Below are 23,736 nucleotides of genomic sequence, written 5' to 3' on the forward strand. Positions count from 1 at the left end.
ATGATTTGCCGTCTATTACTACGAACTGCGACCTTCCTGACAGGAAATCACGAATCCAGTCGCACAACTGAGACGATACCCCATAGCTCCGCAGCTTGATTAGAAGTCGCTTATGAGGAACGGTGTCAAAAGCTTTCCGGAAATCTAGAAATACGGAATCAACTTGAGATCCCCTGTCGATAGCGGCCATTACTTCGTGCGAATAAAGAGCTAGCTGCGTTGCACAAGAGCGATGTTTTCTGAAGCCATGCTGATTACGTGTTAATAGATCGTTCCCTTCGAGGTGATTCATAATGTTTGAATACAGTATATGCTCCAAAACCCTACTGCAAACCGACGTCAATGATATAGGTCTGTAGTTAAATGGATTACTCCTACTACCCTTCTTGAACACTGGTGCGACCTGCGCAATTTTCCAATCTGTAGGTACAGATCTATCGGTGAGCGAGCGGTTGTGTATGAGTGCTAAGTAGGGAGCCATAGTATCAGTGTAATCTGAAAGGAACCTAATCGGTATACAATCTGGACCTGAAGACTTGCCCGTATCAAGCGATTTGAGTTGCTTCGCAACCCCTAAGGTATCTACTTCTAAGAAACTCATGCTAGCAGATGTTCGTGTTTCAAATTCTGGAATATTCCATTCGTCTTCCCTGGTGAAGGAATTTCGGAAAACTGCGTTCAATAACTCCGCTTTAGCGGCACAGTCGTCGATAACAGTACCATCGGCACTGCGCAGCGAAGGTATTGACTGCGTCTTGCCGCTTGTGTACTTTACATACGACCAGAATTTCTTCGGATTTTCTACCTAATTTCGAGACAATGTTTCGTTGTGGAACCTATTAAAGGCATCTCGCATCGAAGTACGTGCCAAATTTCACGCGTCTGTACATTTTAGCCCATCTTCGGGATTTCGCGTTTTTCTGATCTTCGCATGCTTTTTCCGTTGCCTCTGCAACAGCGTTCGGACCTTTTTTGTGTACCACAGGGGATCCGTTCCATCTCTTACCAATTTATGAGGTATGAATATCTCAATTGCTGTTGCTACTATATCTTTGAATTTGAGCCACATCTCGTCTACATTCGCATAGTCAGTTCGGTATTTACTTTAGTGTGGCAAATTTGTTTTTGTAGTACAATATTGTTAGCTGTTTCAATATCTGATTAGAAACTGCGTATCGCATAATTCAGGCACAACGACTTGGATGTAATAGTTTTCTATTCCCATCGAGATGATTGCTATTGGTGAGTTCCCTTATCTCTCACCACTGGGGTGTACGATTTCGGTCCCATTGCCTCTCAACGTTGCAGTGCTTAATTCGATGAACGTGTGGGTGAATACGTGTGTTCATGTGTATCCATGGCATGTACGCCTGTCACTACCACTTCATGGACACGTTGCCTTACTTCATTGGTTGTGCGACATAGCAGTCACTGCGACAATTACAGCGGTTCTATGCGAACACACAACCATGTCAGTCACGCTCACGACGCAGTTCGAGAATGTCTACCGATTTTAAGCATGCCGATGGTTTGAGTTTCACTACAATCACCATCATAGGGAACAAAGAACTATATATTTAGCTTATTTGTCTGATATTTTAGTGTCTAGCCCTGTTATTTGAACCGTATAGTCACTTTGGCAAAACTCAAGTAACGTTCCAACATCAGTATTAAGCCTTGGAACACAAAGGTTTACATTTACATCATAAATGAAATGTAGAATCAGATGCGTCGGTCCTTATTTGCAAATGCAGGCACACTTGATATTTGTCGATTACAGCGCCATCTACCACGAATGAGAAAACTGGTTTGAGTAAGACATGCTTATTTTTTGGCGTAAAATCCAAATTTTCAATTAATTTGGGGTCACCATTTGAAAGTAGGAAGTTGGACCGCCCCCCCCCCCCCCCGCCCCTCCAACGCAGGAGGACTTATTACGGGGCGGTAAGTTGTAGTACGGACAGATTTCCCCTTCACTAATATTATCTGGAACATTATTTTCGTACGATGTTGCATTTTCAAGATATTTTGTTCTCTCAATTAAAACAAACACCCTGTGGTTCCTAAAGCACGTGTATTCTGCAAGCAAATGGATTTTTACTAAAGATTGAGAGGATTCCACCGAGTCGACAGATACGACAGATGGAGTGACATGATGTATTCGGCAAATGTGAAGCTCTACTTGGATGGCATAGTCAAGCAGTGTTTCTGGAACAAAGAAGAGATGCTCGATAGCTGAGACAAATTCCAGGCCAAACTGAGGAGAACATTTAAATATGTGATTATAATCAGCAGCAAGTCAGCTTAGCAGAAGAACAATTGAAGAACGGGGCCTAAAGTCATGTGGGAACGATACAGTCTGAAGTACAGATCTCTCTGTCTCGTGCCACGATGAGAAGGCGAAAAAAATGTCAAACTTGATGAAAGAGGGCACAGATGACATGTACCAACCTCTTCTGTTAAAGAATGTCACAATAGTTAAAGAATTCATCAAGCGGTGCCAGCACATCGAAGAAATGCAACAGGAAAGTGTGTCACGGAAGAAGTATGACTGACTCGGGTATGTGGTCGATATGGCAGTTATGGAAGACCACCACGACCTCGCTTCTCTCATACGCCAGGTAATAAGGGAAGACATACAGCATTTTACGGCAGCTATGACAGTCGGACTTAATAATAAGCAAGAGTTAGCAACCATCAGTACCTACGCCATACATCACGAAGGAGCGGTGTACCCAGTTATACTACCAGTCTTCGCCATTAGTCGAACACATCAATAAGAACGAACTCCACTAACAAGGAATTATACCGCAGCCGTCAAATGACAATGCAGCACCCGACCAAAGGAGATGTAATCAAATTCTCCACCACGTATAATGTCCCGCACGAGGACCTTCATTTCGGTGACAGAGGTCAATATCCTAGTATTTTCTCACATAAACATCCTGGACAGTTCGTTCACTGCTACAGCGAAAGAAGTTTTCGATGACTACTACGGCGACAGATGTCAACTTTCACAACAGTATTAGTTACTCAACCCCAGTCAACTGCAGACGATTATAGTCGACAAGTGGGACGAAGGCTAAAATGATTCAACTGGCTCTGAGCACTATTGGACTTAACGTCTGATGTCATCAGTCCCCTAGAACTTAGAACTACTTAAACCTAACTAACCTATGGACATCACTCACATCCATGTCTGAGGCAGGATTCGAACCTGCGACCGTAGAGTTCGCGCGGTTCCAGGCTGAAGCGCCTAGAACAGCTCGGCCACACCTGCCGAACAGGACGTGTCGTTACCTAACACATGTAGCCGTTCCCTACCAGCAGAGATATTAGTCGCTCGCCTATTCCCCGAATTCAAGAAAACTAACCAAGGCGACCGTGTATGGATGTGAAGTCGCCACAGATGAAAATACTCTATGCACAAACACCAAGAAATCTGGAAATCACATTGACATCATCACTGACAGCCATTTGTCAGTGCCCCACTCTACTAGGGAGCTACCTTTCCTCTTATGTCGAATTCTCATCCTCGCCATATGAAGAAGACTATGTTTAGAAATACAAAAACGATTGTGCTGAAAGTCACAAACGAGTGTGCTCGGCTGACTGGATCATACATTGCAACAATAATTACCAGGACAGAAAACAGTCCTTCGAACTTGTCGATTACACAGAATGTTGTCACGATGATATTCCCCGTTGCAGGCATCACATGTGGTCATATGCTGTGAAAGATTAGTGCTCTAGATTGACGAAGCTATTTCATTAAGCTGTAATTCATCCCTAGAAGTATTTACGTAAGGATAGGAGAACCATTTCAGGAAGGTCAGCTTAATGCCATCGACGAAGAATTGTATTCTGCTGGCACTACAGACTTCATTCCAGAAAACCACTGCTGAAGTGACAGTACGATCTGGCCTGACTGAGGAACAGAGTCGGTAAGTGGTAGCCACACTGTGACAAATTTTTGGATGATTTCAAGCCCGGAGTGGAGAAAAGACAATCCAAGCATCCCACGGTAAAACAGTTCATCAAGACTACGGATCGTCTACAGATATACCTGTTAGTCAATGATCGTGTAGAGTGTCGCTGGCTGAATGACTGGCTGCAGAATGCCATCACTCAACCCCCAGAGATTGCTTGATGCGCTCCTGTGGTTTCTTGAAGAAGGACGCAAATTGGCGTTTCTATACCGACTACCGGTGACTGAACAAAATCATGAAGGAAGATATCTATTGCCGTACATTGATGATACTCTAGAATGCTTGAAGGAGCAAAATATGTCTCAGATATGGACATTTAGTCTGGCTACTAGCAAAACGGACGAGGCAGCCTGGGAAAACACTGCCTTTACAACTCGTGGTGACCTCTATAAATTCGAAGTCACGCTGTTTGAATTATGTGAATTTGCAGCCAACTTCGAATGTAATGGAGACAACCTAATTTGATATCTGCAATGGACGACGTCTCTTTGCGGTCTGGATGATACTATCGTTTTTAAAACGTATGAGAACATTAGCCAACCTGACAAATGTGTGAAGACCATTCAGACAGAAGGGCTCCTTCTGAACCCCATGAAGTGTCTCTCCATAGAAAAGAAATAGAAATCTTGCTGCACCTACTGATAGAGCGATGGATCTAGGCACTATAAGAGTAGCCACAGATTTTGCGACTTTTGGTACCTTTAGATGTGTGAAGTTTTCTCAGAACGTACCGATACTATCGGCGATGTATGAAGGACTCCTATATCAAGGCACATCCCCTGGAAGAACTGCTGGAGGGGGAAGCCAAATATTCCTAGAGCAAAGGATAAGGAAGATCTTTCCTCAGAACTTTCTGGCAGATTGAAACTTGTGCTATACCAGCAATCGCAACTGGAGTCTTTGCTCTTTGACAGAAAGTGCTCAACCAACCGAGGTACCCAACCGTTACTCATGACCGTCCTCGCTGCTTTACTTCAGACAGTGCCTCACCTCCTATCTCGAAAACTTTTTATTCTGCTGTTTGACTTGCAGGAGTAGCACTTCTGGAGGAATGGATTTCGTGGAGACATGGCTTAGCCACAATTTGGAGGAATGTTTTCAAAATGAATTTTCACTCTGGGGCAGAGTTTCTGGAAGTTATTTTCCAGACGGGGAAGTTTCACATCAGCGCACACTCCGCTACAGAGTGAAAAATTCATCCCGCAAACAACCTCCAATGCTGTGGCTAAGTCATGTCTCCACAGTCCCTGGCTTCCAGGACCGCTCGTCCATCAAGTTACGGATGAGAACTGTGAAGTTTCGGAGACGAGGTACTGCGGGAAGTAAAGCTATGAGGACAGGCGTTGTGTCGTACTTGGACAGCTCAGCTAGTAGAGCATCTGTCCACTAAAGGCAGAAATCACAGGTTCGAGCTCTGTTCTGCACAAGGATTCAATCTGTCAGGAAATTTCATAAAGAGAGAACACTCTGCTGCAGAGTGAAAATTCATTCTTTAACATCCTTCCTCATCCTTAAACAAGCTCTAGGGAGCCCAGTCCTGATGTTGTGTGACGATAATTGCGGCACTGAACTTCACACCGATACCAGCGGTTAAGGGCAGGTGATGTTCTAATGCAAATACAAAAAGATCCTAAAGAGGTGATAGCTTTCGCTTCCACAGTACTCTCCAGCAACGAGAAGCTCTACAACCTTGCAGTTATGTGGGGACATCAGCATGTTCCAAAAGTATTCGTCTTTCAAACCATTCACCACTGTGGTGGTCACCATTATGTACTCTAACTGATCAGCACGTAAGGTTATAGTATTGACTGGCGAGATGGGCACTGAGCCTTCAGGGGCACGACGACACAGTTGTATATGGCAGTAGATATAAAAAGAACAGCAACTGCTTTTTAAAAAAACCTTCGGAACTATACTGCAGTGTGGATGAAGTTTCAGTCTGTATTGCTTTAAACGTTATTGCTTATGAACACAGGTAAGATCCAATATTGCTCAAAACATTGAAGAGTGAGGAGCCTACCAAAAGCGAATTTTAATTAATAAATGGAACATACTCTAAGAGGAACTGTGATCTGATGTAGCAGAAATGGTTGCTCCTCATCCCAACTGATCGAAGATCAGCTATCCCGAATTATTTCCACAACACTCCAACATCTGGTTACCAGGAACACATGAAAACTCTTGTAAGAATACGACGCAAGTATCACTGTTCAAACCTGTACCACTCTGTTGGAATTTTACAGCGACTGCAAGGAAAGCCAGTGCTGGAAGCAGAAGCTGCACTCTCCTGCTAGATGAATGTCACCCGTAACAGTCACACTCCACCGAATAGGGAGCGACTCTTGGGGAAATCCCAAAGCCAAAAAACGGCTCTCAATGAATAATTGTCTGCACTGACTTCCCTGCCCGCTATACTGTCATTAGCGCAATACCTACTGCCAAGGCCCCAGAAATTGCAGAGCACCTCGTAGAATCATTTTGAAGCACGGAGCACCCCGTTTCATGATCGCTGATCGTGGAAAAGTTTTCCAATCGAGACAAGTGTCAGAGGTTCTTTCTAGTTGCGACATCACCCACAGAATGACAACTGCCTACCACCCACAGACGACTGGCCTCACAGCTCACATAACGCTTTAATGAGACGTTAATAGATGTTGTCGTTGTTGTGGTCTTCAGTCCTGAGACTGGTTTGATGCAGCTCTCCATGCTACCCTATCCTCTGCATGTTTCTTCATCTCCCAGTACCTACTGCAACCTACATCCTTCTGAATCTGCTTAGTGTATTCATCTCTTGGTCTCTCTCTACGATTTTTACCCTCCATGCTGCCGTCCAATGCTAAATTTGTGATCCCCTGGTGCCTCGAACATGTCCTACCAACCGGTCCCTCCTTCTTGTCAAGTTGTGCCACAAACTTCTCTTCTCCCCAATTCTATTCAATACCTCTTCATTAGTTACGTGATCTACCCTTCTAATCTGCAGCATTCTTCTGTAGCACCACATTTCGAAATCTTCTATTCTCTTCCTGTCCAAACTATTTATCGTCCATGTTTCACTTCCATACATGGCTACACTCCATACAAATACTTCCAGAAATGACTTCCTGACACTTAAATCTATACTCTTCCTCAGAAACGCTTTCCTTGCCATTGCCAGTCCACATTTTATATCTTCTCTACTTCGACCATCATCATTTATTTTGCTCCCCAAATAGCAAAACTCCTTTACTATTTTAAGTGCCTCATTTCTTAATCTAATTCCCTCAGCATCCGCCGATTTAATGCGACTACATTCCATTATCCTCGTTTTACTTTTGTTGATGTTCATCTTATACCCTCCTTTCAAGAGACAGCCCATTCCGTTCAACTGCTCTTCAACGTCCTTTGCAGTCTCTGATAGAATTATAATGTCATAGGCGAACCTCAAAGTTTTTATTTCTTCTCCATAGATTTTAAAACCTACTCCGAATTATTCTTTTGTTTCCTTTACTGCTTGCTCAATATACAGATTGAATAACATTGGGGATATGCTACAACCCTATCTCACTCGCTTCCCAACCACTGCTTCCCTTTCATGTCCCTCGACTCTTATAACTACCATATGGTTTCTGTATAATTGTAAACACTCTTTAGCTCCCTGTATTTTACCCTTGCCACCTTTAGAATTTGAAACAAAGTATTCCCGTCAACTCCCTGTATGTAAGTGTTCATAATATTATACACATGATTTCAGTGTTAAGCGTTGTATTAGTCGACCACAGTGTTCTTGCACCCGAGAGTGAGGGGGCTTCGGTCGGCTCGCGTGTTTAACTGTGCATCTGAAGCCGATAAGTTGCACACGTCACACCAATATTCAAGAAAGGTAGTATAAGTAATCCACCAAATTACAGGCCCATATCGTTAACGTCGATATGTAGCAGGATTTTAGAACATATATTGTGTTCGAACGTAATGCATTACCTCGAAGAAAACTGTCTATTGACACACAGTCAACATGGGTTTAGGAAACGTCCTTCCTGTGAAACATAACTACCTCTTTATTCATATGATGTGTTGAGTGCTATTGACAAGGGATTTCAGATCGATTCCGTATGTCTAGATTTCCGGAAGGTTTTTGACACTGTTCCACACAAGCGGCTCGTATTGAAATTGCGTGCTTATGGAATATCGTCTCAATTATGTGACTGGATTAGTGATTTCCTGTCAGAGAGGTCACAGTTCGTAGTAACTGACGGAAAGGCATCTAGTAAAACAGAAGTGACTTCTGGCGTTCCCCAAGGTAATGATATAGGCACTTTTTTGTTCCTTATCTATATAAACTATTTGGGAGACATTTTGAGCAGCCGTCTTTGGTTGTCTGCAGATGACACTGTCGTTTATCGACTAATAAAGTCATCTGAAGATCAAAACAAACTGCAAAACGATTTAGAAAAGATATCTGAATGGTGCGAAAAGTGGCAGTTGATCCTGAATAACGAAAAGTGTTAGGTCATCCAAATGAGTGCTAAAAGGAACTCGTTAAACTTGTGTTACACCTTAAATCAGTCTAATCGAAAAGCCATAAATTCAACTAAATACCTAGGTATTACAGTTACGAACAACTTACATTAGAAGGAACACACAGAAAATGTTGTGGGGAAGGCGAACCAAGGACTGCGTTTTATTGGCAGCACACTTAGAAAATGTAACGGGCCTACTAAGGAGACTGCCTACACTACGCTTGTCCGTCCTCTTTTAGAAAACTGCTGCGCGGTGTGGGATCCGTACCAGGTAGGACTGATGGAGTACATCGAAAAAGTTCAAAGAAAGGCAGCACGTTTTGTATTATCGCGAAATATGGGAGACAGTGTCACAGAAATGATACAGGATTTGGGCTGGACATCATTAAAAGAAAGGCGTTTTTCGTTGCGACGGAATCTTCTCACGAAATTCCAATCACCAGCTTCCTCCTCCGAATGCGAAAATATTTTGTTGACACCGACCTACGTAATGAGGAACGATCACCACGATAAAGTAAGGGAAATCAGAGCTCGTGCTGAAAGATATAGGTGTTCATTCTTTCCGCGCTAAAGGAGACTGGAATAATATAGAATTCTGAAGGTGGTTCGATGAACCCTCTGGCAGGCACTTTGATGTTATTTGCAGAGTATCCATGTAGATATAGATAAGGGCAAGCCCTCCTGTTTTAACGGCCAGACAACTTGCTCTTGAAGCTATTTGAACTTACATAGTGTATGCGGCAATATAAATAATTAATGAGGTTTTTGTTTATTATAATATCACCGCGCGTTTCCGAAAACGGCCACAGGAGGCCAAGTGAAGTTATACCGTATGGTAGTTCTTCATTCACGACCCTGCTTTCGCAGTTTGTTTTAATAGTGGTTACTATGTGACAATAAACATAAGATAAAGTTAGGGTCCCATGAAGACATCTACTGGAATACTACAGGTAATTAGATTCATATTTATGATGACTCGTAACTTAATATAGAACACTTTGCTATCAGCACCCTTTATTTCTGGTCTCAGAGGTCGTATAGGATCGTTTGTGGTATTTCCTCTTACACCACAGTATTATAATTTACTTAATTGTCCAAGGATGTATAAATGTTCCACCTGTCCATGTAATATGTTTATTTCAACTTCAAATCAGCCATTTGGAAACTGAAGACAAATAAAACCTTAATGAATAAAGAATCTCCATAAACAAAAATTGCTGCGTAATTAAATACGCCACTACACAAGTTCAGTGTTTAACAAGACGTATCTCGTAGTGTTTGAAGGATAAATAAATCTGAAATTCTCAATCTAAAATTACATGCTGGATGCCGTTGTGTGGTAAATGCATTATTATTACTTCGTATCTGACGAGCGCTATTGTTTAGCATGCGAATACAAATTTAATTTTCCACCTCGTAACTGGAACGCGAGCTTCAATGAATTAATCAAACGGAAGATCCGTTCAAAGAGAAAAAATGCATGAGCTGCTGCACCGTGGGCCATGGCTGTGAAGTAGATCAACGACAAACATTCGGATGAGTCTGTGTGTTCTGTAACAGCACCTGGAAGGCGATGTGCAAATAAAAGGCGGAGCTATATAAGTAGTAGTCGAGGTAAATGAACGATATTCAGTTTTACGTTAACTACAGGGAAACAGTTCCGCGTGCTAAATAAATAGCTTTTTCTGGTCAATGCACGTGAGAAATTATTTGAAGAGTTTTTCTCCTCGTGAGCTACTGTCACTGTTCATGAGACTAATTGGATTGTTGCCTGCTTAAACAGGACGTCGCAATTAATTTATGCATATGTAAACATAGTGTACAGTGAAACAAGTGGAAGACAATGTGCAAACCTAGTTCAAAGTAAAGGCCTAAAACAGTTAAAGTAGTCCATTTTGTAAAGACAATTTAAGTTACTTTACAAGACAGATTTTTTCTGTGAATCAACAGACCTCTTTGATAACTATGAAACTAACAGTTTTCTCTCATGTCCATATACATTTCAAATTTAGAATTGTTACCTAATACAGAATTCGAGATTCCCAGACGTTACAATTCCTGTATTTTACCTATACAAGCACAGTCACTGAAGATTTGATACCTACGTCATTCTGTTGTGCGGGAATTTAAGATAGCGATAATTTTCTACTGTATGTGATGAATTACACTTACGTGTGGGGTCAGTAGTCGAAACTGCACACGCGATCCACGTGCAGCTTTCTTGTAACTGAACTACGAAAAATCGCCTTACGCACCAACTCAAAGCTTCTGTTTACTGTCTTATGTTTATTTGTATCAGTATTAACAGTACTATTTTATCACAGTCAACAGAGACAAGAGCATAGAGTCAAAAGCTAGCTAGTTTTCTTTGAACTGAGCTAGGTCTGATGAAAGTCATAGGTAAAAATTATTTTTCGCTGATCGTTGCTTCACCATATCTTATGCAGCTTTGTTTACCCACATAATGTTCCAAGAAATCCACTAAAAAAGTTTTATATTTCAGACATTTTTGCATTCTTTTTATCAAAGAAACAGATGAGTAAATTTTACAACGAAAATTTTCGTGCCACATCTCAGCTTTAGTTATTAGCCGTACGTTTTAGTTTCGCTCCCCAGAAGTGAGCCGTGGTGCGCCTTTACTGGCACACCAGCTCTTTGGCACGACTATCGATTACCCGGCTGTACTACGATCTTTGGCCCTGTTGTGATATGGCGGCGGGTATTTTCGGTCAGGGATTTGGTCGTCGGACTCGCTACGAGGCGCTAGGACCTGCCTGAGGGGACGAAGGAACAATACACGTGGGCTCCGCCAGCAACGGCGCGGCCGGTCTACCTTGCAGAACGGTCACGAGTTTGTGGTGCACCTGTCTGATGTCAGCTCTGGGCTCTGCTCGTCGCATTGCATTGGTGCCTGTTTTCTCGGACAGAGCTATTCGTCCAGACCATCCCGAACAATGCTCTCCATCGAAGGTGCAAGTGGTTTTGGTGCCTTCGTTTCGTGGAACTATTTGCGATCTAGCGACTGTCACTTGTTGGTTGGTTGCTCTAATGTACGTGTTGTTGAAGTAAGAGCAGCCGGCAAGGTGTGTGATCATATGTAGACCAGCAGTCACTACTTCATTTAACGAAATCAGCGTCCCCCAAAAAATGTAGTACCTGTAAGGTACTGAAGATATTAGCTCATAGTCTAGTTATGATTTTCTGCATACCAATCTTACACAGTTGGTAGTTCCATTGCAAACCTATGCAACGAAATAAAAGAGCACACACCTAGTTTGTTGTGAAGTTGTGCATTTGAATAACGCGATATTGTCTTGAAATTATTTCAATTTCATCTTTGTACACATTGTCGGCCTTAAAAATCATATGTGAAAATATTGTTGTGTAAACTATGAGAGTGTAAAGCTCTGATATTATTTTACAGCATTGCATTTCTGTACAAGTCTTAGTTTAAATGTTTTCCATCATTGGTATTGCTGCAAAATTTAAGTAGTTTCTATTGAAAGCACTTATCGGTTTTTAACTCATATTGTTTATTGACCTCTTAACTTATATTAATTGATGTTTGCTTGGTGTTTGCCGTGTTTTCTGCGGTCTGTTTGGGTTCCAGTTTTCTGCGAGTCGGGGTGTGTGGGAGAGGCGTCACGTTCCGCTTCGGTGCACAGAAGCTGTGACGTGTCGCCTAACGAGAAGTGACTCCCGGTTGGGCTACGGCGTTTAAGTGTTGTTTTGGGCGGCTGGTCTGCTGCTTCCGGCATTTTAAGTTAAGTCACCTTTCGCCGAGGGCGTCACTGCCCATTAGATAAACATTTAACACCTCTCATGCATTTAAAAAATATTAAATTTGCTTCCCAATGAATTACATTAAGTGTAAAGTACTGTGCTGGTTGTGTTACTGCTCAAAAAAAATTTATCTGAGCCACCTTTTTCAATTACTTCAGATTTATTGTTAATTAAATAATTCTAATTTGTTGCTTGCTTGAGAAGGAAGCTATTGGTCATTTTGGATATTGTTTTTAAGACGGCCACATTGTGATTGTATGTTAGCTGCTTTATGAATGTGGTCTTGAATAAATTTTTAATTTATTGATTTACTAGTTGTTGTCTTTAAGGAGTGACATTGTAGGGGCCTTGGCCTTCCATGCTAATCACGACTTCCTAAGTCACAAGAGGATCAATTTTTTTTTTCATATTTCGGCTAAGTTTTAAACTTTAACCCTTGTGAGCAGTACGATCTTGATCTTGTACAGGTTAACAAATAAAAGAACTCTACACGGAACAAACCTTTGCTAACGAACAGGAAAATTGCTCATCGCAGAATAAGCTGGAATAAGTGATTTCGGTGCACCGATTGGTAGCTGTCAGATATTTGCTCACGCGCATCTACGGAGTGTTCTGTATTGAATACTACGTTCTGTCATTACGTTTGAGTGAGTGAGAGCAACAGACATGTTTAGTGACCATTTGAATCTAACACAAAATGATGCTCACAATAAGACAGCGTGCGTTCCTTGTCGAGAGTTAAGCGAAGCGCAATTCGTGGGAAACATGTGCGGAACTGTTTGCTCAAGAGTTTAAGACTGGAAGTATTTTGACGTTGTTGTTGTGGTCTTCAGTCCAGAGACTGGTTTGATGCAGCTATCCATGCTACTCTATCCTGTGCAAGCTTCTTCATCTCTGAGTAACTACTGCAACCTATATCCTTCTGAATCTGCTCAGTGTATTCATTTCTAGGTCTCCCTCTACGATTCTGAACTCCCATAACATGCGCTACTATCCATCAGAAAATACCTACCAGTACTTTGAAGAGCCGTTGCATAATCTCAAGATTTGGTGCAGAATGTCTGGCATCTGCATCACAACACAATTCTTTCTCCAAACTATTAATGTTATGCGTTAGGCCTAGAATCTGTTTAATCCTTACATGGATCAACACACAGAAGATGATGCTCACAATAAGACAGCTCATGTATATTGTATGTATTTTGTTAGCAACATGAAGCAACTGCATATACTATCTTGACAATGTAGTAACGTTAGGTGAGAACAATTAGCAGAGGCAAAAAGATAGTGCAATCTTTTGCCCATGTCAATCGCCAGATATCTCTAGCTGTAGCTTCTAGCCGTGGCAAATTGAAGAATAAGGTGTAGTCAAAGTGTTCTCAAACACTACAAGAGCTACTGCACAACAATTAAAATGCTTTCACAGCACTGTATCGGCATCCTTTCCAATATCTTCTGTCACGTTCTTAACGGCTTCTCCGTGTGTATATAATGTGACATGTGTATCAATCTTCTCCTCTCTCCACCCATCACCTTCGCGGCCTTTATCTGTAAAATTCCTCGTAACCCCGATTTCTGCCCATCTCCTGCTTCCCACTCTATGCCCATCTACTCCTCCCCCTCTCTGGCAATCTTCTCCTAACCTCTTTGCCCGTCACGTTTTCCCTACTCTCTCTTTCCATCTCCTCCTTCCCTCTCTCAGCCGATCTCCTCTTTCCTCTCCTCTTCCGACCACCTCCTCCTCTTTCTTTCCATCCCCTCTTCCCCCCCCCTCTCTCTCTACTCATTTCTTACTTCTCCTTCTCTCCTTGCCCATCACCTCCTCCCCCTTCTCTCTGTTCATCTCCTGTATCCGTTTCCTACTCACCATCTCCATCTCCTCTTGGCCTCCTCTCCATCTACACACGACCCCCCCCCCCCCCTGCCCACTCGTTGCCAATCGTCCTCCATCCCTTCCCATCCCTTACTCCTGTTCATCATATGCTCACAGCAGATAGTGAGATAAGAGAGGGCAGTTGTTCGACAGAGAGTGTTAGAAGGGGGGAGGGGCGGGAAGGGGCACGCTAGCTTCGCCTGCAGATGTGTTTAACATGTACAGGGTGGAAAGTATTTAAACCAACAAACTCTGGGAGGTTGCAGGGGACATTAAAACAAATATTTTCCCCTACTATCATTTTTCTTAGGAGGATTATTTAAACCGGTGGAGGCCGTATTACGCTCTTCAGTTGTTAGAGGCCGTATTACGATCTTCAGTTGTTAGATGGCGTGTTACGCTTTTCAGTTGTAGGCTACTGCTGTCCACCAGTGTAGTAGTGCATTGTCTCTGTTTACTAATGGAGCGATATACCTGGAGTGAGTACACTGATATGGCTGGTGCGTACTACGTAGCGCACCACAACAGACGAGCTACACAGCACGTTTATCAACAATATCCTAATCACCGTATCCCGCATCATACGATCTTTCCTGCTGTGTACCAACGTCTGCGTGAGACCGGGTCATTTAGCAGAATACCTGGACAGGGACAACGTCGCACGGTAAGAACGCTGTAATTTGAGGAAGCTGTCTTGCAGCATGTGGAGCGGGATCCTTCAATCAGCACTCGTGCAATTGCACGTAACATGGGGACGAATCAGACGAATGTAAGAACAGTCCTTTGAGAGCAATTCTTACTTCCATGTCACTTACAGCGTGTCCACAACCTGGAACTAGTTGATTATCCACCCAGAGCACAGTTTTCGCAGTGGTACCAGGAACAGTGTGAAATGCATCCTACATTTCCATCCACTTTGTTGTTTACCGATGAAACAACGTTCGGACGTGCTGGAGTCTTGAACATGTACAATTCGCATGTTTGTAAAGAGGATAACCCACATGCCACAGTTAACTAGCACTCATCAAGTGCGGTTCGTCCTTAATGTGTGGGTTGCTGTTGTTGGGACTGTTTCATTGGGCCGTATCTGCTACCTAGGCCATTAAATGGTAGGCGCTATTACAATTTTCTCGCCAGAGCATTGCCAGAATTGCTGGAAGGCGTCCCGCTCCCAAGAAGACAACGTATGTGGTTCCAACATGACGGGGCGCCGGCACATTTCAGACATCGTTTGCGTCGATTTCTGGACCGACGGTTCCCAGAAACGTGGATTGGCAGAGGTGGTCCTGTACCTTGGCCTGCTCGATACCCAGATATGTCCCTTCTATACTTTTTTTATGGGGAGAGATGCGCAGCCTTGTTTACCCAACTCCTGTTGCATCAGAAGAGGATCTGTTTGACCGGATAGTAGCAGCAGCAGGAACAATTCAGGATACTCCTGAGGTTTTTGACAGTGTCAGGCAGAACATGATCTGACGGTGTATCTTTGTTTAAGTGTCAATGGAGGCATTTTTGAAAATCTACTGTAATTGAAATTGGGTTGCGTTAATGTGTTGTTTCTTGGTGCTAAAAATGTAAAAGTGTTTGTTGGTTTAATTAATTTGCCGCCAGAGAAATCTTCCTCTACCGATTTAAATACTCCTCATAGGAAAAAATTACGCTAGAGAAAAGTATTTGTTTTGATGTCCCCAACAACCTCCCAGAGTTTGTCGGTTTAAATACTTTTCCCCCTGTATATTACAGACATCTCCTCCTCCCTCTCTCTATCCATTCTCTTCTCCTCAAACTCTTAATGGACAGCGCCAACTGCATCTCTCTTTGAACCACTCTATAGTTCCCCTCTCTTTCACAGTTCCCTCTTCCCTCCATCACTATCCATCTCCTCTCCTCCTCCCAGTCCATCTCCTCATTTCCTCTCACAGTTCCTTTCCTCGTCTCTATACAGCCTATAATGAAGGAGTTGGAAACAGTTGCATGCATCTAACTGTAAATTGCACTACAAAGCAGGCAGGAATACAGGCCAGTACTATTGCCAGACAATCTGCTTGTCATGCAGAACTGTCTAGTGACAAGTGCTGGAGACATCACGATTTTGCCCATATATCCACTTCTATTGGAGCTTTGAGGTTATAAACCCCACAGTGCTGATACTTATGTGGTCTGCTGTTTCTTAACCAAATTTGGTTCAAATCAGACTGGAGTTTTAGAAGGAGATCTCAGACCTATGTGCGAACAAACATACATGCACGCTGCTTTACATACCTAGAGATATATTTTCTGAACCAGATTTGTATTGCCTAAAACCTAAGTGAAAGAACAACTGGGAAGGCAAATGCCTGAGATCAAAATCACTCATATATTTTCTTACTGCTGAAGATGAGATGGTTATGCATCTCACCGTTAAAAACTGTATTCCTGATTAAATGGGTTGGGTTGATTTGGGGGGGGGGGGGGGGGACCATTCCCGAGGTCATCGTTCTCGGGAAAGATGGGGAAGGAAGTCGGCCGTGCCACTTGGAACCATCCAGGCATTTGCCTGGAGCGATTTAGGGAAATCCGGAAAACCTAAATCAGGATGGCGGAACGTGGGATTGAACCGTAGTCCTCTCTTATAACATGAACATTGTTTCAGAGCGTAAGTACGTTCTTCAACCATCAGTTCTTCCTTATACTCTAAAAATGCTGAATACAGTATTTACTAGTGGGACGGGGGCAGTGGGGTTAACCTTGCATGCAACAGTCAGTGTTGGTGCTGTAGGTTTTACAATATATGATAGTTCTGTTGGCACACTGCCTTCGCTGACGGAAGAGAAGCAAAGCATCTCGGCACCGAAGTTACTGGACTCTGACATCAAACTAACGGCAAGTCTAACCTTTTCTGGCTTATTAGTTACTGTTAATAAAGGGCTTATTTCCATAACAATTATACTTTAAAATCAGTTTCAACTACAAACCCTGTAATTTCCAATTTTCATGTTATCATGTTGTAGCTAGGAACTCTAAATTATGTTGCGAACATAAGGTTTGTATCACTAAATAAATTTTATGATGTAGTTACAGACTTGAATTCTATGCACCGGACCACACACTCAGTAAAGTATACTTGCGCCCAAGCTACGTTAATATAACCAGAAAGTCGTCTCTCATTACAGATCGTTGAAGTGCTGTTAAAAACTGGTTTTCAAATCTCGTTTCCCTTCCGCATATTTCATTTCAAATCACTCTTTCATAACAGACATTTCCACACAACGTCAGTGTCCAGTGACTGCATAAAGATCATCTATAAATAATATTTCAGAGTGCAGTGGCCCTACTGCTGGAAATCTAATAGCAATACCTACGTAAATTTCTAAGTAGAATTATACTGTGACCAGTCAAGTTTCAGAACACTACAGCTTGTCTCACACTGCACGAATTGTACCAAGAGGCGAGACGTCTCTGATGTCATTAACAAAGGTTGTGGCCTTCCAACCGCGACAATGAGATAAATCCAAGGTGCGAGACTTTCCACTGTCAGTACTCTCACTTCCCTCCCATTATTGACATCCTCTAAGCGATCACTGTTAAATTTACTTAATGACATTAACTTAGAAAACTGTCAGTACACTGACTGGTCTGATATGGTCTGCCATGACTTCTTCTGTTGCGGCAACTTCTTGTTTTCCTAGTGGCCCTTACCCCAACTTCAAATTGTTCAAATGGGTCTGAGCACTATGGGACTTAACTTCTGAGGTCATCAGTCCCCTATAACTTAGAACTACTTAAACCTAAGGACATCACACACATCCATGACCGAGGCAGGATTCGAACCTGCGACAGTATAGGTAGCGCGTTTCCAGACTGAAGTACCTAGAACCGCTCGGCCACTCCGGCCGGCCCCCCAACCTCCTCAGTTGTTTGGCGTATACAGGGTGGTCCATTGAACGTGACCGGGCCAAAAATCTCACGAAATAAGTATCAAACGAAAAAACTACAAAGAACGAAACTCGTCTAGCTTGAAGGAAAAACCAGCGACCTTGGCGGGTTAATGTATGATGCGGTATCATGGGAGAAAGGTTAATTGGCGCCCAGTTTATCGATGGCAATCTAAATGGTACAGTGTATACTGATTTCCTACGTAATGTTCTACCGATGTTACTACCAGATGTTTCACTGCATGACAGAATGCCCATGTACTTCCAACATGATGGATGTCCGGCATATAGACCGCCTGCATTTGAAGCGGTACTAAATAGCATATTTCATGACAGGTGGATTGGTCGTCGAAGCACCATACAATCGCCCGTACGTTCACCGGATCTGACGTTCGCGGATTTCTTTGTATGGGGAAAGTTGAAGGACATTTGCTATCGTGATCCACCGACAACGCCTGACAACAAGCGTCAGCGCATTGTCAATTCATGTGCGAATATTACGGAAGGCGAACTACTCGCTGTTGAAAGGAATGTCGTTACACGTATTGCCGAATGCATTGAGGTTGACGGACATCATTTTGAGCATTTATTGCATTAAAGGTGTATTTACAGGTAATCACGCTGTAACAGCATGCGTTCTCAGAAATGATGAGTTCACAAAGGTACATGTATCACATTGGAACAACCGAAATAAAATGTTCAAACATACCTACGTTATGTATTTTAATTTAAAAAACCTACCTGTTACCAACTCTACGTCTAAAATTGTGAGCCATATGTTTGTAACTACTACAGTGCCATCTATCACAAAGCGAAAAATGTGGTCCAACTAAAACATTCTTATTTCTTTACGTACTACACGAATATTTTATAAAAAATGGGGTTCCCTTTCTTTTAAAAAAGCTGTTGATATCCGTTTGAGCTATGGCAGCGCTACCTAGCGGGCCAACCATAGCGCCATCTGGTTTTTCCTTCAAGCTAGACGATTCTCGTTCTTTGTAGTTTTGTCGTTTGATGCTTATTTCGTGAGATTCTTGGCCAGGTCACTATCAATGGACCACGTTGTATATTCCAGTCTTCTTCAGCTTTTACGTACTACAGTTCCTTACAGTACCACTGCATTGATTTAGTGGAAGTAACTCGCTCTTTCACATAGGTTTCTATTCATAACTAATCATACTAACGTTATACGACTTTCTGTCGATTTTCGTTTGAGCAGAAATCCGTGTTATCTTTACATTTTACTCCACATTATCGCCGTATATATCCACTAAGCTTTCTCATTCCCGTTTTTCCATTTTACGTAACACGTGCAGGCTTCATAGATTCCACACACCGACTCGTAGAATGTTCGATTTTCAAAGCTTAATCCATCTCTCGCTACCTACCACTTGGCAGTTCCCTTACGGAGATCCGAATAGGAGCTAACAAGAGATCCTTTGCCAAAGGAGAGATCATCATGATACTTTCTCAATTACAGGCCACCAGTGCGGTGAATACACATTAAGTATCTTTAATGCAAGTGGTTCCTGTTCCCTTCTGCATGCTCATGTCATTGATCATTTCAGATTTCACTGCCTTACACCATCAATGTGAAAGAAAACAAGGATTTTTGGTCATACGAGTCTTGGTTAATGTCAACAACAGCAGAAAACGGTATAGCGGGAGTAGGATTCGTTATGAACAGGAAATTTGGAGAGACAGTGAATTACTGTGATAGAGTTGCACTAATCAGAATCGACGGCAAGTCAACACCTAAATCAATACTTCAGTTATACATGGCCGACCTTGCAAGTTGAAGAGGCAAGGTATATGACCCCGAACGAGTGATTCAGCACGTAGAGACGGAGCTGTAGATTTGCGTATGGAATGCAATGGACTACAGTTTCAATGTTTCTCGCATGGTGTTCTTTCTGAGCGTATGGTATCGTGTCCATCTCTTGCACTTTGTCTGTCATAAACAATTGGAGACTGGTCTTTCTTTTTGAATCACCCTGTGTATTGCTTCATTTAGTTTTTAGAATGTATTAGGTGAATGCACTGTTTCCATGCAACCCTTCTTTGAAGGAAGCGATTAATGATTCTCATACGTAGTTAACTATTATCGCTATCGTTTAGTAATGTATCTGTGTAGGACAAAAGCGAAAACTACGAGAGTTTGCTTCCACAACATCTTGCGACATCTTATGTTTGCTAGATGGTGTTAGCATTTGAATTAAGCACTTCCTGGTCGCATTTGAGGATATAATTTTGATGACATGATTCTCTATCATAATTTTCAATTATGTAACAAATTATTTTGCAAGTTGACAACTTAGTAAAATAAGGTGTTACAGAAATGTAAGTTATGACACAACATGCCCAAGTAAGAAAAATCGTAGACAGTGTCGAGAAACTTCAGATTTGGAACCTACCATATGGAGTACTTCTTGGTGTATGCTATGTCCTTTCTTCATTTTCTACAGACAGAAATACACTGAAGGAAGTATGTTCACCGAACACTTTAGTATTGAACAAAGTATTATAAAAGGAAAACAAGTGACAAGTAGCTGATAAACCATACTGGAGAACTATCTCAAGACAGGAATTTTCATCAATTTAGTCCTATGTCATAAACAACTTTGAATAAAATTCGTATGATCAGTGAGTCAATAAAACAAAATTCGCCCTTCAGGCCCTCTACTTCCTTCGCAAAAACATGTGCTTCAGGTTATTTCGCGGCTACTGACTTTAAGGTACAACAACTTAGGGAGCTATAGCCGAAAAGAATTGCTAACACATTACAAATTATTCTGGTGATAAGTGTTGAAAGTGATGTATAGCCAACCATAAGCTATTCACAATACCTGCAAAGGAAGTGGAAAAGATGTGTTTAACAAGGTAACAATGGTTAAAAAATCCAAGTTGAAACTACCTATTTTTAATATGTAACGCAGTATCTGACCAAGAAATTTGTGCCTATGGATGTGAGGTTATGAGGTTTGATGGCATTTTTAATTACATATGGGGAAAGAAAACATCGAAATGGACACTGCGCTCACCAGTGGCCGCAGAAATTAATGTCAAGGTAAGATTCTAACGTCTACCTACCGAGGTAGACGTTAGATCCTCACCTAGGCATTAATTGCAGTGGCCATGGGTGAGCGCAGTGTCCAGTCTGGGCACGACGTTGCCATGCGATTTAAAGGCTACTACTACGCATAAACTCACAGCTTGATATCTGCAGTTAGATCGTACGACTTAATGAGACGAGCGAATAAAGCTGAGGTTACAGCATCGGTTACTTAAGTAACTTCTGTCTGTTATGGGTGGCCGATTCAAATAGGTAGAAAACAGGACTTCAAAGCTGGAGATCCGAGTTTCAGTTGTCGATAGGATGCCTGGATTTTCTCTTGTTCCAGTCCATTGAAGATGGTCCCAGATCTCCTCTGCCTGCTGTCAAATGAATAGCGGAGATTTTTCCCCGGGGAGTAAAAGGCGGTCGGAGCGATGAACCCGCCACGCTAAACCCTTCCTAGTGCCGCGGCGAAGATAGGCCATACCCCACCCACAGACTCACGTATAGGCCGATACAGGTATGCGCCACAGACTTTACATTATTTGTGTATCGAGTGGAAGTGCCTCCATTGACGTCCTACTTTAATGGACCAACAAAACGTGTTAACAAACGACTAGCCTCAAACGTAACATGGTCTTCGGACAGGCTCGGCACTGTTTCCACGTTGATAACTATTGGTCTGTTCCACCTGCGTGAATGTGCTTTGATGTGTTGCTTGCCCGAGAGGCACACAGGTGGTTGCGGTTATGATAATATTTTTAATGCTACCGTGAGAAATTAAAGTGGTGTTCACTCTACGTTCACGACTAGAGAACACATTATAACTCAGAAAGGGAAGTTTTGCATGGCATAAAATAAACACTTAATTAAAAATACACATACGTTGTCATTGAATGACTCTCTGGAGTAAGATTTCACCAGCTCAGCAGATATGTGGAAACTATATACTGAAATGCTGGGAATTTAAGTGGATGTTTATGTAGATTTTAGACTATATGTTGTGTGTGTTCCCAGTGCAATGCAAAAATCAGTGAGTGCTTCCTACAGGAAGCCAGCTGAACTGGTGAAAGTTTTGGGTGGGATGCGGAGTGAGCGCTGAGCTACCGATTTTAAGCATGAGTCCCAGAACTGATCGCGGTCCACTGGTTTGGAGCCGAGTTGTAGGATTAGTCTGTAAGCCATAACGATTCTGTGACTATTCCAGATTTATCGACGTCTACTATCAGGGGGAGATTTGTAGGACCCAGTAGTAACTGGAAGCGGGAAGTGGGGTAGCGATGTAAGTTGGTGGTTTCTCTGGTTTTTTAAAGAGAGAATATCCCTCTACTGGCCTGTTAAATGCTCTGATTTTAGAGTAAAATATCAGACACAATCATTACAGAATGATATATCCATCAGGCAGACAGTAGAAAGAGGAAGATATTAGTTAGCTGCAGGAGCATCCATGCAAAGTCTCGGAAATAGTATCACTTGTAATTATTAATAATGCACACACAGTGCTAGTGACAGAATAGTAAAGGAAACCAAATGTTATGCTAAAATTTGAAATTTCGAATAGAGTGCGTATCACGAGAATGGGCTGAACGCACGTGGTGCAGTCGTTTGTATAGTCGTAAATAATCCGATTGTATCTAGTGAGATTAACAGAGATTCGGAATACTAAATTGTTAAAGGTGGATCATACATAGTAGTCGGTTTCTTTTACCGACCCACCGCCTTACGAGCAGCCGTGCCAGAACAGTCCAGGAAAACCCTGTGATGGTTGCACGTGAATTTCATGGTCACTTAGTAGTATTACTGGGAGATTTAAACTTATTAACTATAGGTAGGGAGACTCGAGGCATTAGAGCGAATAAAAGCGGTAGGGCACTGTGTGAAATTATTCTAAATGCCTTATCAAATAATTACCTTGAGCATTTAATAAGAGGATGAAGTCCTGAATGTAGCATCATAGACCTCCTGAAGAGAAACGCCACAATTTTCCGGCTCACCGTAGAGCAGGAAATCAGCTATCAAACGGGTGTCAACAGGATTGAAAAGAAAGGTAGGCTGCTATTTCGGCTTAGTAAGTACGGCAAGGAGCATTTGTCACACCAAACAGTCATCTCTGTAAAGGATGAGTAAAACGGTCAAAGTTTAAGTGTTGTACAGTACGCATTGGACAGGTATGTGACGAGCAAAATTGTACGGAATGGGTAAGATCTCCGTGGGCCAATACCCGTGTTAAAAATCCGCTCCGAAAGCAAAGGCAGCTTCACATTTAAACGTAATTGAAGCCTTGTCGACAAACAAGGCTGTTTATGGGCGCATACCTACGAGAAAACAGAACAAGCATGCGCACGTCGACGCTCCACTGCAGTCAGTCGTGAACGAAATGTTGAAGTGGAGGCTTCAAAAGAACATCACAGAAGTCCAGTGCATTGCCCGACAGCGGAAGGAATGCGGGGAACAGAAAATCATTGAATATCACACGTGTGCTGAGAGCACAGAATGTGTCCGCCCCGGTAGCTGATTGATCAGCGCGACAGACTGTCAATCCTAAGGGCCCGGGTTCGATTGCCGGCTGGGTCGGAGATTTTCTCCATTCAGGGACTGGGTGTTGTGTTGTCCTACTCATCATCAT

The sequence above is a fragment of the Schistocerca gregaria genome, chromosome 1, assembly GCF_023897955.1.
Source record: "Schistocerca gregaria isolate iqSchGreg1 chromosome 1, iqSchGreg1.2, whole genome shotgun sequence".
Lineage (NCBI taxonomy): Eukaryota > Metazoa > Arthropoda > Insecta > Orthoptera > Acrididae > Schistocerca > Schistocerca gregaria.